General features: G+C 34.8%; 1 protein-coding gene and 1 long non-coding RNA gene across 4 annotated transcripts in view; one reads left to right on the top strand and one right to left on the bottom strand.

The window, feature by feature from the left end:
- LOC138007756 (uncharacterized) overlaps nucleotides 1–5,000 on the top strand; it is a 121,737-nt gene that overhangs the window by 85,731 nt on the left and 31,006 nt on the right. The gene's annotated exons all lie outside the window — the stretch shown is intronic.
- The window catches only part of LOC138007750 (tetratricopeptide repeat protein 28-like), a 51,664-nt gene that overhangs the window by 24,584 nt on the left and 22,080 nt on the right, over nucleotides 1–5,000 (bottom strand). The window contains exons 4-5 of one of the 2 annotated variants that reach the window (XM_068854810.1): nucleotides 3,281–3,328; nucleotides 3,022–3,070 (exon numbers count right to left, since the gene is read on the bottom strand). The gene's annotated coding sequence lies outside the window, so the exon portion shown is untranslated. Of the gene's footprint in view, nucleotides 1–3,021; nucleotides 3,071–3,280; nucleotides 3,329–5,000 lie in introns of those variants that run through there. The other variant, XM_068854811.1, reaches the window with a different exon arrangement.

Here is a 5,000-nt window from a genome sequence, read left to right as displayed (position 1 = left end):
TATACATGAGGCATACGTATAACATAGCCTTTGAATAAGGCTTCTGTATCCAATTTATGTATATCATAACATACCATTTACATAAGGTCGTTAAATAGGATTTACATAGATTACACAGTGTCTGGTTCTACAAGGGAAGGTACAAGACATGACTGCCTGATTACCACTAATGACCAATAACTTTATAGTTAAACAAAGTATTCAATGATCTTTGGTAGTTCTTTATACAGACAAGAAAATGATGCCTGTTTTTGTTGTGCATTTGACTGCTTAGAGTAAGAAGCTTAGTAAAGTCACTCCTGATAAATTTAAAAAGTTACCAATGGCTGAATTGCCTTAAAGGAACCAAAAGTTAAAACCATCAAGGAATAAAATTAACTGGTGGGAAAAGGCAGAGGAAAATCATGAAAAACTGGAATATCCTTGAAAAAAGCTGGACATTAACACATGATCTTCACATGCTTTCATTTAATAGCATGCAGGAATGTCTAGAAAAATCTAGAAAGCAGCATTTGTAACAAGCTGGAAAAAGCTGGAAAAACCTGATTTGATCCCAGATTATGATTTCTGGAATAAAGCTGGCAATTTCTTCCCTAATTAGCATGTTTCATTAACATTCTAGAATTTTCTAGAATTTTCCAGAAAAGGAAACTGGTAAATTCTAGGAATTTCTAGAAATTTTTTTTGTCATATCCTAAGAAAAATTCTGGAAATAACCAGAATATTCCAGATTTGTTTTGCAAGGGTCTGTAATCAATCTAAAAAAGGTCAAGTTTTAAAATTTGGTCAAAATTCCAGTTTTGGTATATTGTACCGTTAACAGCGCTAAAGGGTGAATGAATTACTCTAGCTGTGCCATGTTGTTTTGATTTTCAAGTTACTCGTTCGTTATTTCAAAAAGAGCGATTCAAACAAGTGACATTTTGGAGTCGTTTTCAATCGCTCGCAAGGCCCCATACCGAAAAAGTCGCCGTCCAGGTAAAATAATTATCGAAACAAAGTAAAACATATTTTTCTAAAAATGGTTTTGGTAGTCCTTTATTGTGACAAAGTTTGGCAATTTTCGATTTTTTCATCTTGCACGGTCTTAGGTGAAAATTGCTGAGAGGTGCTCTTAAATGTTCCTTACAAGGAGGTGAAACTCAAACTATAAACCAACGATATTATAGAAAACATACTGTAACTGACACAATGGTAAATTTTAAAAGTGTAATGCTAAACCGACATGATCAACTTGTTTGTTGAGTTTGGCCGGTTTCATCTGCTCAATATGGAAGCTCTCCCTGTTTTTGAGTTGATAGAAAGAGGTAGCATTTTCAATAAATTCTAAGCAAGAAACATCGCAATTATCCTGACAACGTTTAGACAAACTAAGATGCTTGAAAATATGATAATTTTTATCCCAGAAAAGGTGCTCATTTACATGTGTGTAGAAATGCCTGTTATGCACGTTATTTTCCTTGCCAAATTTTTTAACCTTCTCTTGCACAAAGTTCAATTTCCACTATGGAAGACCAAATATTTTCTTGGTCAATTTATGACAGCTGATGACATGCATCACAGGTCAACTTGCCGGTTTTCAAAATGCAGGGGTTTGTCTGCAAGCGTTTCCTTCTTGTCTCGCCCCATTTTTCATAACTCTCAAAATTTTAATTTCATGTGGTTATCCACTGCCAAGTCTTTCGGTAAAACATTATCTAGTGGGAAATAACTTTCTACCACAAATCATTTATACCTACGCAAACACCGTGGATCGAGATCAAGTGAATGTAAACAAAAAAATATCAAAAAAGCAAGAGCTTCAAATTACACATTGCACAATAATCCCACAACAGTACATTGAACCTAGTAATTGTGAAATAATGGTAACAAACGGATTATTTGGAATCAAATGCAATTAAAAGGATACAAAGCAGTAGACAAAAATACAGCAATTACTCATTGGAAAACAGCAAAAATATTCAAGGCGCAAATCACACGCTGTGCCAGACTAAAGGTCAACATAGATAAATAAAGCTAGACGATACCAAATGAAATTTTGCAATCACTGCTAAGAACTAAAATCAAGAACAGAAAGCTATATGTAGTAACTAAACTAAAGGCTAGGCATAAATAAAGAAAGAGGAAAATACTGATAACATACCAAATGTTATTGATAACTACACACCTAAGAAGACTTGGAAAATGACTTGTCTTGAAGACTGACACTCTTCAGATAAATTAAGGACAGTGCCTACTATTGTTATTGCGCATACGTTCTGCGCATCTCCAGACACTCGGATTTCCTATTGGTGATGCTTACTAATGCAGGGATATTTTTGCGAGGTTTAAAACTATCCGGAGAAAGTAGATCTTAGTAAGTACTCTTGGTATCCAAAAAGAAAATTGGGGGTAACCATGCATTATTTAGAGATAATTGAGCTTCAATTTGAGAAAGAACGCCATACATTGCTTTGTATTTTAAAACTTTTTACAAATATTATTCATGAATTATCTTTGAAAAATGCGTGGTTACCCCCAATTTTCTTTTTAGATTTCAATAACACTTGGGAAGATCTACCTTTCCTGCATAATCATAACTTGGGGCAAAAATACCTTTGAATTAGTAGGCACCGTCCTTAACTGAACCGACTGAACTTACTGAGTAAATGGTAGCCAATTTACAATGGAGTTTAGGAAAACAGAAAACTAACTGAAAACCAAATAAGGCTAGGGGGTAAATATACTACCCACTAATACAGGATTTACCTAAGAGAAGGAGGAGTTTACCACTCCTACACAACAGGAATTAGGTAAGAGAAATGTGTGGGGATAACACAACTACACAAGCAAAAATATGAGGAAATTGAGTATTATGGGTAAACAAGCAAGTAATAGTAATTTGGATAATGAAAAGAAGTTGAAAATAATTGGAATAAAAATAAACACAAAATGAACACAAGTGACCTAGTCACAGTTCAATCAAACAACAGACAAATAACTTATTACAGGTACACCCAGCAAGCTAATATCACTTAATACCTTGCAATGTTCCTTTTTAAAACCTTTTGAGCAGGAATAATGAATCTGGCTGAAAAAAATTTTTAAGGGATAAATAATACTGGTGGATCATTTGGATGCATCATTCGCAACTAATCATGAGTGACCGTGAGCACTTCAGAAAATAAACTTATAAGGAATTCTGACAAAAAGTAACGCAAAATTAATCAGAACTGGTTTATTACACATAAATTATTACTTGTTCGTGTTATAAAGAAACGAGAAACAGTGAGCAACTTACCAAAATGGATGCTAATCGACGCGAGGTCCTTGACAACAAGAAATGACTCTGCAAAATATGATTTAATGTGGTTATCCATGCATTATTGAATCTTGTAGGAAAACTTTTAACTTTCATAACAAAATCACTTGCGTAGTATACAAAAAAAGTACCCCATTTCTCTATTGACTTATTGACTTTTGTCCCAGAGCCACTCTATACTCTATCCTAATCTAACTGATTGGTCTCTAAACATGAAAGCTTGAGGCTGATTACGTGCAGGATTGTCATAGCCTGGCTAATATTAATAAGCCCCTTTGTTTGTGATGAAGATACCGGTATATTCTAAATAATAAAGATAATTTGAACACCTGGAATATAGACCGTATTCCTAAATAGCGGTCAAGAAATTATTCTTTTGTCTTTGTGCTAATCATCATAACTAGCCTCACTTTGGAACAAAAATTCTTTTGAATTTTGCTCGTGTTTACGAGGCTAGTTAGGATGATTAGCATAAAGACAAAAGAATAATATTACTTCACCGCCATTTATGAATACGGTCTATACTAAACAAACAAAATAATAGTATAATAAATAAACAAACACGCAGTATTCTTATAATTGCTTAAACCAGTGAAATTATGAACTTCAACCTGAGACACACGAAGACATGTCTTCCATGAAATTTTCAGTCTGGCTGAAAAATCTGCGTAATCAGGCCGAAAAGAAAAGGTATCTACCAAAAACTAGTTTAAAAGTCGCCAAGCTGGCTGCATTAATTTTCGTGCAAATCATTTATGTCTTGTCACCTTGCTTTTAAGAAATTTATGGTTGGAAATTAAAAATTAAAAAATTAAAAGTCATATCACCACCGACCAGTATAAACTGTAAACACGTCAGGTATTAAAATTTACAGTATGTACATGTTGCCCTATTTCCAAGACACTTACACTTTACGATTCTGCGTGTATTTTGTTGTAAAAACGAAGCAAATTTGAACGATACGTTCCAAACACTTATCAATTAGTCAGCTTGCGTTTGTTCTTTAGGTAAAAAGATTCAAATTTTCTTATTACATGCGACTTATACCTTTTCATTTTCAAAAGCGGTCTGTTAGGTTAATTTTACTTTTTTTTTCGACACACGTCAAGCTACAAGGTATGTTTTTGAAGATATAAGAAGTTTCCGTTTGCATTTTTGTATCTGCGTGCAAAAAGATCTCCAAAAATAGTTCAACTGACTATAATACTACACATAATTTCGCCAGCCAGCTAAATTTTCTGTTCGATGTGAGCAACGCTGTTTACGCAAAATATTGAAATAATTTCCTTCGAGCAAATTAACAAAATTGGCACTTAAGTACAGCAAAAATCACAGAAATAATTTAACAAACCTTTAACATGAATAACCCAAGAATCGCAATTATAGCTTCGAAGAACACAAAATGGGGAATACTATATATACATCACAGTTTTGGAGAATATCAGCTGTGCAAAAGTAGTGCGGGCAGATGTAGGCGTGCGGTTACAGGGTACAGGGAGAAATCGAACCAGTCGAAAGTACTCCTCGGGTAACCCCCAACTCTGGGCCCAACTGGTTACAGGAGGGTGCTCAGCGATCCCTCGGGATCTCAACCTCGCTCCCAGAGGTTAAATGGGAAAATGACAACCGCCTTGTCAGCGGTGAAAGTCCTAGCCACAGGCGACCACAGGCTAGGCAAACAAAAGCCAACCGAGCACCC

Source organism: Montipora foliosa, chromosome 6 (assembly GCF_036669935.1).
Source record: "Montipora foliosa isolate CH-2021 chromosome 6, ASM3666993v2, whole genome shotgun sequence".
NCBI classification, from domain to species: domain Eukaryota; kingdom Metazoa; phylum Cnidaria; class Anthozoa; order Scleractinia; family Acroporidae; genus Montipora; species Montipora foliosa.
The sequence above is the reverse complement of the archived record's forward strand: the minus strand, read 5'-3'. Positions and strand labels throughout refer to the sequence as shown.